This window comes from Nothoprocta perdicaria, unplaced genomic scaffold (genome assembly GCF_003342845.1).
Source record: "Nothoprocta perdicaria isolate Ctin4 unplaced genomic scaffold, notPer1 scaffold_29, whole genome shotgun sequence".
In the NCBI taxonomy this organism is placed as follows: Eukaryota; Metazoa; Chordata; class Aves; order Tinamiformes; family Tinamidae; genus Nothoprocta; species Nothoprocta perdicaria.
In genome coordinates, this window is record NW_020455521.1 from 4,430,224 (window position 1) to 4,443,093 (window position 12,870).

The 12,870-nt window shown below is 42.0% G+C and overlaps 1 protein-coding gene across 1 annotated transcript in view; it reads right to left on the reverse strand.

Moving 5' to 3' along the window:
- The window catches only part of TRIM2 (tripartite motif containing 2), a 97,610-nt gene extending 85,357 nt beyond the window's left edge, over positions 1–12,253 (reverse strand). The window contains exon 1 of the mRNA XM_026041680.1: positions 12,236–12,253. The gene's annotated coding sequence lies outside the window, so the exon portion shown is untranslated. The remainder of the gene's footprint in view (positions 1–12,235) is intronic.
- Positions 12,254–12,870: the final 617 nt, after the last annotated feature.

Below are 12,870 nucleotides of genomic sequence, written 5' to 3' on the forward strand. Positions count from 1 at the left end.
GGGGGGAGAATGTGTTAATGTACAGCTTCCAACTAAGAATCTAAGTTTCCAAAGACAAAAAGATCTGGACAAAACTTTATGATCAGTATTTTCTATTGGCTATTTCCAGGCTGAGCCTGAATGCTCCTCATTGACTCCATAGGGTGCCTAGTTCTTGTGCSCAGGCTTAACTTGTGGGGGCTGAACACAATCCCTATAGGCATTGCCGTGTCCAACTGATATTCTTTAAGCAGACAGTTTGCATCTAGAAGCACAGCACTTGTATTAAAGGATTTCATGTTCTTATCCTCATTTCTACCCAGATTCCCAGTAGCATCTCAGGGTGTACAGAGGTATCCTCCACATTAATTAAGGATAAAAGTGTTCCACCATAATCCTTGTGCACATGAGCTGTGTTCCCACTTTCAAGTTCAAGGACAATATCATAAGCATCTAAGCATTTCTGTGCTAGGAATAACAAGCTGCTTTGCTGAAGAATATTATACCTTCTGTAAATTGGTCCTCCAAATTCTACTAATATTAATATGTCCAATGAAAAAAATCCTAAAAATAGGCAAATRTTATAAGAGGCCCCGTTATAGACAAAGTAGAATTGAAGTCTCACTGTTGATGCACTTGCAGCATCATTTCCTTAGCATCAGCATGTTATTTTGTTTGCAATGCTGCAACACACAATGGGATGAGTAGRGCCTGCATTTCTCAAGTATAAGCTTGTCTTGCATCCAGGTTTGAGCAGTTAGTACATGGTGGCTTCACACCTTCTTAAAATAAGGAAAGTCTATTATTGTTTTCCATATAAACTTATTGCTATAAACCTTCTTTCTCCACTTCATCCCTTCCTATAAAGGCAAACAATGGGCACATAGCAATTGCTCTGTGCTGCTCGGAACAGAAATTGTACTACCATCTTTTGACTGTAAGGAGAACTACAGCTTTAGAGTGTCTCCCTTCTGAGAGAAATTACCACAGTAAGCAACYTTTAGTTCAGTGACTGCAACAAAACACATTTAAATATGGACAGGATGACCAGTGCGCTTAGAGAGAAGTTTTGTTGTTCTTTGTTTTGTTCAACAYACTCTACTCAAAAAAAGCCTCTTAAAAAAAAAATCACAGTATAAGCATGAAAACACCCCTCAAACATGTCAGCTGCACTACATCTACATCACCTTCGTGTGCCTTAACAARTGGGCTAGATGCAGCTCCACCGTTAGAGCTCCGTGTTCCCCCTAGCAATTTAACAATTCCAGTTCGACTGCAGTGACGCTCAGCTCTTAGGTGGATCAGTACAGATCAGAGCTGGTGATTGACTACGGTCATTTTCAGCCTCTAGTTTATATCCACATCCATGAGGAAGTGACAGACATTACCATTTCCTGAAACGCCGAGTGATTTACGAAAAAGCATTGCAGTTTTGGGGGAGGTGGTGTCACACAGAATCAGAGTTTCCTGTCCTTGCTGGAACACTTAACATCAAGGATTCTTCCACTTTTATCATAGAATCATCAATGTTGGAAGGGACCTTTGGAGATGACATAGTCCAACCGCTCTGCACATGCAGAGTCACCCAGAGCACGGGGCACAGGGCTGCATCCAAGCGGGTTTGGAAGCTCTCCAGAGAAGGAGACTCCACAGCCTCTCTTGGCAGCCTGTTCCAGGGCTCTGTCACCCCTGCTGTTAATCCCTAGATAAAGTCCTTCTGAAACAAGCCAAGGACCCTGGAGAAGCTCAGAACAGATCCTCAGAGGCTGGTTAACCTACTTTTTGTAAAAATACAATACACACAAATACAAAACACACACACAATTTTCATATTTTGAAACCATACTAAAACAAGGTACTGACATTTTTAGGCAACTGCAGATGAAACTCAGATTCATAGCAAGCAAATTCCAAACCATTGCAAGTAGACAAATAGTTTTAAGCCCAAGGACAACAAAAATGCACATCATCCATCTGACATTAAGGATGACTTTGGGGGTGTTTAATAACTTTTCCCTGCACACCAGTGAAGGCTCCAGTGGATGCCTGGCAAGAGGAACCCTGGTTTACTGCCCCATGACCTTACAGCAGCATTTCTGACAATCCCCCAAAAGAAACCACTGGCATTTTGGGTGTGCATTAAGGTATGTGTGGTTAGGGAGTGCTTTACTGCTACATAAACTCAGGGCAAAATCCTGGTTTCACTGAAGTCAATAGGAGATTTGCTACAGGCCTCAGTAGAGCCAGGCTTTCATCTACAGTATGTTTAAGAACTGGGTCTATGGCTTGGAGAAGTACAAAAGAAAAAGTTTTTTAAAAAAATTAAAACAGGGTGTAGGTTTTTTTGGTTGTTTATTCTGCCCCATTGCATTTTCATTACATCCTCTGAATAAATGAGGAATTACAGGGAAGGATAATCGAAAAAAACTAAAAGGTASTGCTTGCATCTGAATAGATTAGCCAGCTTTCAGACACAGGTATCCTTCATTTTTTCCCAGTAACAGCTAAATCCAGGGTAGCATGTTGTGTGAGACTAGAACCCCATCACGAAGCTACCAAATGCCCCTGGTGCTCATTAGCTGCGGCTGAGCTGGAATACATGGAGGTGGATATAGAAGTGTGCCTGCCTTTACTACCTCTGGCTTGCCTCTGCATCTAACCTGTTGTCTGTATTCAGATCATGCAAATAAATATCCTTTCACTTTTATCTTTTGGGGAATTTCAGGTTATCTGGCAAGAAACAAAACATTCCACTTGAAAACAGACTTGTTCTCGGGAAGCCAAAACCCCATAACAATTACACAGAAAAACAAGAGAGATCTCTTCGCTACCCTCTTCTGCCTTGCTGGGAAGCTGGCAGTAGCATCACCATGGAAGAAATGTCCTCCCCATTGATTAACATCAGATGGGGCCGATATTATCCTGGCACAAGACAACTGTGGTGAGAAAGCTAGGACCTTGCCCATCCCCTGGAGTTCCTCAGCAATCCATACCCTCCTATTCCATCTTGGCAGGCAGCACTGGGTGAGAGCCTGATCCAGACATGTATTTCCTAAACCCTGCCAGAAGGATTTTGAACATCCGCTGATGTTGAATGCTGCTGTCCTTGCCCACCAGTCAGGCTCTGATAACAAATGCTTCTCCCTTTGGGGATCACTAGCTCACAGTATGACAAGGGGGCAACACGGGCAGTAGCTTCCCATGCCCCCTCTCTTTAGAAAAGGTTATTAGCTTCATCATCATTTCACTGTTTAAGACTGTCAATATGACTCAAATTGGAAAAAAAACAGAAGTTTAAAAGGTTATATGCTACCGAGTTCCTAAGCTTTAGTTATGTATGTATTGTCTATCTTGTTCAAATARAGAATTCTTCCCTAAACTTTCCATTTAATGTTCTCAAAAGAAATATCTGTGGTGAAAATCATTCAAAATGTGGATTCCTTCTTATTTCCCTGGGAAACATGAATTCGACTTCTAATGAAAAGGCCAATAAGACAAAATAAGAACATCTTYCACAGAGAAAACAATCCATAAAATRGCAGCATTCAGTGCATAGACAATGCCCTATCTTATGATTTTCACCAAAACATTTTCCATGGGCTCAACAAAGAGGTTACGAGTGAATTGTGAGATTTCTCCACATGCTACAGTTTGAAACTGATGACCTGCATTTGATCCTAAATGCCTGGTAGGCCCATGCTTTGATATGCCTTTGTTTCTCTCACCATTTTTCTTCAAAAACTCAGGTTTCTTTTTGAAATGGGATAAAACTGCCCACTTCATGCATATGCATTTGAACTTCTTTTCTAGAACAAAAGTACCTGGAAAACAAGATGACAGCACAAGAAAAAAGCTGAAGTACTATTAAAAAACACGACAAACAACAACTAAGGGTTGGCAGCACGTTCTGGAAAACGCTGAAGAGATTGTGGAATAAGTCCCATTTGGCAAGTTTAGAGATTAAAGAATCCAGCTGCTTTCAAACACAAAGCACACAACTAAAAAGTTTCCAAAATTGCAAAAAAAATCTTAAATCGACACAACATATCATCCTCCCCCACAAAACAAGAGCTTGAGCAAAAAAGGAACCACAAACCATTCCTATGCAGATAGGCTTCAAAGCTGGCTGCAGTTTGTCAGAATATGCTCCTACACAACAAAGAGCCCTGGGCTTTTACGATGCTTCGGGCAACTGCCAAGCCAGGCAAGGAGATGAAAGCCATCAGGCTGCACAAGGGCCTGGAACAAGGAACCCAGCTGAGCCATAGGATCACTGGAATCCTTTGCCAAGGCTTCCCCATGCCCTTGATTAGAGCCTTTCAGGGAATGTTGCACTGAACATCAATTACTGGTTTAGGCTTTGATTCAACATGCATTGATGTCAGTGGTGACTTCCTGATACCTTTAATGTAGCATTAGGACAGACACTAAAAGAATAAACACCAATTACTTACCTAACATTTCTTCCATCACAGTGGAAAGCACACRAAAATATCTCAAGTTTGTAAATAATCTATTCAACTAAAGACACCTGCACCATGAAAATACAGGTATGTAAAACACTACTAGTTAAAAAAATGGAAGTTGGAAGCACAGAACATGGGCCTGGCTCATTCCTCGTAACAGCAGAAGATACTCAGAGCATTCTGTGCAAATAGCAAGGACAGGGCCTCCTTAATCCCAACAAGAATTTGTATTCTCAAGGTGTGATTCTCTGTCATTGATCCCTGAATGGGAGATCCAATATCATTAAAACTGAAACTGGAAAAAGTTGGCCCTCCTTACGTATGAGCATATTTTGTTTATTTTTTGAACAGATTGTTTGCTGGACTTGAATTTGAATCCAATCACAGCAGCACAACTGAGGGAGAGGTGACTGAAGAGAAAAGAGCCACTAGCAGCTGTTGACAACACAAACATGGGACCAGAGCCCTGACATCCCAAATGTCTGCAGGGATTCCTTATGGAAAGAGTCCTCCCTATTGCTATCTTTGTGCCTTAGTTGTCAGTTTCATTCATTAAAATGTAGTTGGAATGAACATTTAAATCCCCTTACATCTTTCCTTTTCAGTGCCACACTATGCACTTACGAACATCACTTTGAGAAAAACAAACCTTTAAACTGAAAATTTCCAGAGGCTCTTTATAAATGCAAAAAAAAAGATGAAAAGAAGGAGCTCACTAACTTTACAGTATGAAAGAAACAAAGTTTATAATTTTTAAACAAATACATAGAACTGGAAAAATAATGCTTTGCTGAAACGGTTAGGGGAGCAAACTGAAGAGGAAGAATGGCTAAATAAGAAAATACTCCATTTTCTTTCCAGTTCTAAAGGAATTGGCTTTGGCTGATCTGCTTAAAAAAGAATCRCTCTTTTCATCCTTTATTGAGTGTTTTTCCTCAGCTTGAAAGGAGGCAGCTAAGGAACATCATGCTGTGCTTGTGTACAATTAACTTAGCCAAGCAGTGAAACGTTCAGTAAAGAAACAGAACAGGCATTTCTGTAATGTGCAGATTTGCATATCTCACTTCATGCTTTTTTTTTTTTTAATATTACCTCAACAGTCTGTAAAACACTCAAAGAAATTACAAAAGCAGTAACATTACAGGAAACTGTTTTCCACTTGGTCAGTATAGGCAAGCAGGCTTCAATCCACAAGGGATGCCTACATATCCCTGGGGACTTGGTCTTTATAATACCAGGTGAGAGTCATTTTGCTTCAGAGGGTCTGTGTAAMCTCTCAAGCCTTACCTTAGAGCTGAGATTTCAGTTCTCCGAGAAGCTCCAGAGGGGTCTATCAGAGCATCTCTTCCCAATCCGACACCTGGCCTTTGATTTGTCAGCAGCTGCTTGGCTAGACAAGCAGCCTCCCTTTTATCAGCCTGTCACATCCCTTGGTTCCAACAGCATGTTTCACTGATTCAACATTACACTGACACAAAGCACCTTCCTTAAAGATACTGATATATTTTTTTTTTAAGATAATAATGCGCTTCACTTTTGACATTCCAGTCTTTGAAATCATGGGCATTCGTATGCCATGCACTTTGTTTTCATGCAGATGACAAAAGACTTTTAAACACTACAAAGTGAAGCATTTTTTCCCTCMGTTTTCTTGAGCTTCACATGTGCCAAAAACTACCACTTTGGTTTGCAATTTGTTTCCACTCTGTGTAAATATAAACTATTGGGCACGTTTCTGGAAAATTAAACCTTGGATGTTTTGAATGCTTTGACTGCACCTTCTCAGCAGGTCTACAGGAGGTCAACTGAATAGACCCAACAGACATGTCCCCCAGAAGCAGACTATTCGCCCCACTTCAGAGAACTTAGCTCCTCTGAGACTTTAAGTGCCAGGGCTGGASTTGGCTGAATACTCTTTGCAAGCTGACACTAATTTTGATCTCCTCCAATCCATTCACAAGTATTGCTCACTGTCCAAGAGCATGTTCTGTTTCTAAGCTTCCCCCAACCAGTTGGTGGCCTGTTTCGCAGACACTGATTGTTCATGAACATAACTCAGTCAATAGCTGGCATGGGAATGGTTTTCATCCACTGCCCTTATTGCTTCGAGTGGGTGGCTGTAACTTTCAGGGGAATTAATCAACAGCAAACAAGAGAATGTATTTCCATGACGTATATTTGGGATTTGCAAACGCTCTTATGCTTGTTCCACCACTATAGTAGACTGTCAAGAATCAAAGCCACTACAACCTTGAAGGCTGTTGAATTCAAATGATTTGTTATTATATTTACAAGACCTCCCTTCTTCACAAGGCTGCCAGCCCTAACCACTATTCCCAATTTATAGTAACAGTGGCTAGAAAGACAGTAGTGGTTCAGAGCTAGTGGCCAGCAGAAAATACATGGAGAATAATTGAGAATGAAATATATTGTGCTTTTCCTCCCSCTTCATGCACTCAGGAGGCTGTACCCACATTCCTGCTGAATGAGGGCATCATAATCTATAGCTTTAGGTACCTCCAGCCTCACCTACTGCAAATGACCAAATTCTCACTCCTTGTTTTCCAAGCATGAAGCAATTTTAAGAGCACATTAACTATAGCACTCCGGAGCTCCAGCTGCCTGCCATATATTGAAAATGAGAAGCCTCTTGAGCTCTTGTTCCTCACCTAAAAGGCACCTTTAATTACCTGCTTATATGAAAGTCATTTTTTCTAGTAGCACTTCATTGCCATAACAGCAAGCCTTGAGAACACTGAAACTATCACAAGCTTATCAGGAAAATCCATCAGGAGCTCAGGGCTGAGCATTTTCAGCTAAGAGACCTTGGCTATGAAATATGATATCAGGAGATTGGCCTAAGATTAAATATATCCAGGAAGAGGCATATGACACTGCTTCCTTCAGATTGCAAGCTTTTCCATAATGCTGAGTGCAGAAAAGACAGCCTCATAGGAGGATGGTGAAAACTAGCAATACCCCAAGGTAAACAGTGGTGAATAATGTGTGCTCAGAAAAGGGAGGCACAAACAGGACGGGAATCCAGAGCACTTCAGGTATCTGATATAACTGAAAAAATGACTAGCCCAATCTAAGTGCTCACAAGACTCCAGAACACTGGAGGTCAAACACATTTATCAGGACTAGAGACTGACAGTAGAGCAGTCAGACACACAGGTCCTGTTTTATGAGAACATAAAAWGGCAACTGCTCCTGGTTCAGCCAGGTAACACATACAAACCAGAGGCCCTGGGGTAGCTCCTTCCTTACCAATGTCATTCACAGCACAGTCCACAGCTACCATAAAGCTTTAGGTAAGGTTACAGATCCCAGACCCCAGCAGCAAAAGAGGGGGTTCCAGTTAGCTTTGGAGGATGGGGCCACCCTACCCCTAAATGGTTGCATGACCCTTTGCTACCATCAGCCTTGGGRAAAAGCATCTATTCAGAATCTTTCCTTAGCCCATTTTAATGTAATTTACAGGGCTGGCTAGTAAGAATTAGCACTTCACTCTCAAGATACTCAAACATAAGAGAAGGCTCTTGAGGTTGAAATGGGTTCTTCAAGTGGCATAATACTTTTGTTGCAGCTTTAAGCTAATGAAGGGATYGAGTATTTGAAGCACCAAAGCCCTCCTGAACAGCCCTGTCAGCACAGCTGGCATTCAGCATTTCCAAAAAAGATGGTACCAGCACCTGAGCACAAATACTCCAAGCCAAGAGTGGATACCAGGCTTGCATGTAGTTCAGCCCCAACACACGTGCACTACAGTCCCACATCTGACTGCTACTGAGCTCCACATGAAAGAGCAGGGTGCATGGGTGCCAGCTACCAAACATTCCCCTGACRCAGAGAACACACTGAACCTTGTGGGGCTCCAGGCACAAGGATCACAGGCACCTTCTGCCTTCCCTAGGGGACCTGGGCATCCCACCACGCTCACAGAGAGCGAGCAACAGCCAGGGTTAGTTGGGTGTCAGTCCTTGGCTTGCTGGCCACCCACAACACTGCACAGCACTGGTAGCAGTGCAAAAGCTACACATGGAAACAGCTATTGAAATGCCACTTGAAACTTCTTAATGATTTTGCTGCCTGGAAGAGAAAAATAAATATTTTGTCTAATACTTGCTCAACAGGCTTCTAATAAAACAATAGTTAAAATTAACTGCAAATGTAATTTGCATTCTATTTGAAATGCTACTTTTTCTTCCAAAAAACTCCTTTTCTCGGGGCTTGTGCTTTGCACCAGACTTACCAAAATGTCTGGTTCTTCCTAGTTTTGCATTTTTGTTCTCCAAGGTCATTTTTCTCAGGTCAGTAAGATCTTCTATGTTTATATTCTCGCTTTTGCTTGCTCTTAGCCATCTCAGAACCCCTCTTCTATATACACATTTACTACATGTAATCATGTTTTACATTTTTTCCAGTGCAGCTTTTTCTTTAGGTCTTTTTGTCTCTCCCCCTGAAGAAACATACCCATTTTGCTTCCTTCTCTCCCCGAGAGTACCTTCTTCATCTCTATATAGTTTCCCAGTCATTCTCTTTCTCTTTTAATCTGTTTCTTCAGCTTTTTTTCCCCTTCTCTGCTCCTATACTAACAAAAAAGAAAAGCAGAGAACTCCAGTGTGGAGTCCACAGGCTGTGGGCTGGGCAGTACTCATTTCTCAGGCAGCCAGGGGACAGTGCATATCAGAAGAGGCAGCAGCAAATGTAAAATCCAGCAGGTCATTCACTTGGCAGAGCAGACCTGCCAGGCAATTATTCATAACACCACAGTAACATGTGAAAGAAAACAGGAAAATCAGTTTCCTTAGATACATCTTACATTATTGGGACATAAAAACACACATTAGCCACAGAACTAGAAGGTGCCATGAATAAAATGGAACTACACCGAAACGTAATGTGTATTTTGATATGCATGCAGATGTTTTCTTCTACCTATGTTTATCTCAACAAAGCCATGCCCGAGCACATGTGTTGGACAGAGCATTCCCACACTGCCCCTGGCAGGAGCAGCCTCTGGCTTCCCACAGCAGGAAGAGGAGGCAGAGTCAGAGTTAGGCGAAGGCTGCCAGTCCCAGCTTGGCTGGGCAGACAAGGAGGAGGAGATGCTACCAAGCTGCAGYCCAGCTCTTTGCAGAGCAGTTGCCACTAGGGGAGGCAGTTGTAGGAAAATACCTCAGGAGCCCGTTGCAGTCTTAACATTTGGTTCTCATGAGCTTTCTCCAGCAAAGTTGTGCTGCAAGCTGTTTTTCTGGACAGAAGCTGCTGTCCTGTTCTAATTACTGTAGCAATTAGACATGGCCCTGCCCTTATTGTGTAATTAACTTGGATTTGTGGCTTTGCAGAGACAACTGCTATTAAAACAGAATAAAGTTGGTGCGACCGAGGCACCTCCAAACCTTGTCGTGGCCCAAGATCCCAGTGTCCTGAGGCTGTGCCAAGGAGGACACAGTGAGGCAAGAGCACACACTATCACAAGGAAGAAGCTCGGCATCTTTCTGAAGCCTGACAATATGGTCTAGCATTTTACTCTTGTGTGAAGCCATGATTCCCTGCCGCCTGCTGCAAACCTGCTTGGGTTTGACCCACACTGATGAAATACTGCTCAGACTGTATGGACCTTTCTTAGGGCAGCCCCCGTTGCGGGGGGGGGGGGGGGGCTGACTGTAGGTACTCGCCTAGTTCCCATCAGATAAATGCTGAAGCACCTCACTCATAACTCATCACTGCAACACCTCTTCACAGCACATAAGACTCAGGTCCTGAGAGACCTGACAGACAAAGCAGCTTTCCCAGGTGATACAAGAAACCTGTGGAAAAACAGGAACTGAATTCAGGTTTCCCAGGTGGCTTCTGATCACCAAATAACTTTTCCTCACATCACACTAGGTTAGCATGCCACATGCAAAGCTGGGATGCAAATATTCACATAGCATGTCTAATTTTCTAGTCTTTGACAAGTCCAGTGCAAGGCAGTGTTCTGCTAAAAAAAGCAAATTTTCTTCTGTTTTAAAACAAGCCAAGAAAGTTTTAAGGTCTTTCCATTTTCTTAATAGTGTTTCTTCTAAAATAATTCCATCATTTCTCAAGTAGCTGCTATGCAATCATATCTGCACTTGCATTACTGTTCAAGTGCTTTATGAAGTGGGTAAAATTTTATTAACCACATTTCAAGAGAAGCTGGAGCCCAAGGAGGTAAGGAAATGTCACATAGTGACCAGAGGCTGCAAGAAGGCAAATTAGCACCACAGAAATGTCACATAAACCCTATGGCTCCTCCTTCACCATGTTTCTTTTTTGGCGTAACAGCAGCAGGGGCCACCAGCCTGAGCTGGGCAGCAAGTCTGCTAGGAAATGCACTGAGAAACAGTTTCAAGCACCCAGAAAGCTACAAAAGGCAAGACCAAAGCCACTGAAATCCATCCCTGCTAATGATGAGGCCACAGCCCAACTTTCGAAACAATTTAGAGGCATCTGTCCCTTTGCATTTAGGAAGGAACAAGCAGAGACTCCAACCAAGAGAAGCAGGGATTAGGGGAATTGGGATGACTAAAAGCTCATTCAGGTCCTCATTTGGGGAGGAGGCACTAAACCTTTCCCAAACATTTGCTCAGGGCCCTCACAGACTGGTTTACATTATGCTCTCCCTGCAAGTACTTTCTGCATTCAACCCTCCAATTTTTTTCCTCTTACCTTTCAAATCCACCCCAAACCTTTAACTTTTGTCCCGCTCCAGTGGTCTTCGTTATCTCACCACAGTCCCACCTGCAGTCCCCACCACCACTTATATCTTTAGAGGGAAAAAAAGCATTATAAACTAAAATTCAGCTAAAGATTTCACCCCATGATTCCAGGAGCTAGCAGCTTTGAATGAAACAGTACAAAGTCTTACTTCTAGACACAGAAAACTTATGATAATCAATTTATTGATCCAAATTCCCAGAAAACAGCCACTGTTTTCCTCAGAAAGTACCTCTCCATGGCCCAAGAGTGAGCTCAGATTTCCTGGGGATCATTTGAAAAAGGCAATTTCACATTCATGCATCACTGCTTGTGTGCTCAGGATTAAGTTCAAACGCTGTTTACACCCTTTAGGTTACATCCTGTTATCTTTGTCTGTGCACTAAGAAGATTTAAAGTCTCTGGACCTTGCCATAAATCTAACAATAAATTTGAAAAACATTGCGTTATAAAAGTTTAACAAATATATTAATGTGAATCTTGCATGCAGCAAAAYATTGTAAAATTATAAAAAAATTTACTTTTCAAAGTATTTTATTTGTAGGTTTCTATTTTGATATCTGCTCCTTAAAGCAACAGCACATGGTTATGCAAGAGTGATACTACACTTTGTTTTCTGCACATACACTCATGTTTTTTACAAATGAATCCCAGTGATAACCAATACATGCAATGAAGATAAACACAAAGTATTTAAGTCTTTGCTAAGATATCCCTATCAATTGTGTGAGAACTGCAAAATTGAGAAATTAATATTTATAGAAATAAAYTATTTCTATATAAATAAAATTACTTTTATAGAAATAGTTTAATATTTTTAATATAGCCAACATTCCACTTAAAGCAGCTCTCCTTTGCAAATGAAGACAAGGAGAGCCCACAGGGGGCAAAATCACTCACTAATTAATGACCTGTCTCCCATGCTGCTTCTCTCCTTTCTGACCAAGGGGAATAGGCAGTTATACAGATCACGTACAGCTGCAGACAAGAGATAAGTAACTTCATCTGCCCTCTTTAATAAGAAAGAATTGTTAAGGACCTACCTCCTTATTCTCATTCTCGTGGGCTGCAGCTCCTGCACGGTGTTCAGTCCCACAAGACGCCCTCAGCCTGTGTGACCCTGCAGTAGAGTCTCRAGTGATTCATTGTGGCTAATTTCCTTCTGTTTAGCCTCAGTTTATGCTGCAAAACTAGCTGAGGAGGGTAAGAAAAAAACACACATAAACAAAAGAAAGCAAGTGGAGGCATTATCAGGAGAAACGAGAACCATCCCAAGAACGCGGGTCTGGTTAAGGCACACCGTTCTTTCAGCGAGCCAGAGAGTTTATTTACTGATTATTGGCTTTGGCGGCAGGTCACTAGGGTGCTAATGCCAGGAAAGGCAAAAAGGCCTCCTGTCCTTTGATAGGATTTAAGGGTAATCTTAGGAAGAAAGAGTGAGAACGGATATTAGCATCTGAGTGGGTGACTGCTAATCCAGCAATAATGCACAGCCWATTTATTAACTCTTTCACTCACAAAAAGAAGCGGAAGAAGGTCCTGGCAGGCAGGTCTGTCTGACAGAGACCACAATGTCTGAACCCCATCTTCAGAGCAAAGCCTTGGCAAATGCTGAACCTGGGTGTTTCATAACAAGGGATTAATTCTGTCTTTGTATAATCCTTTACACTCACAGAGG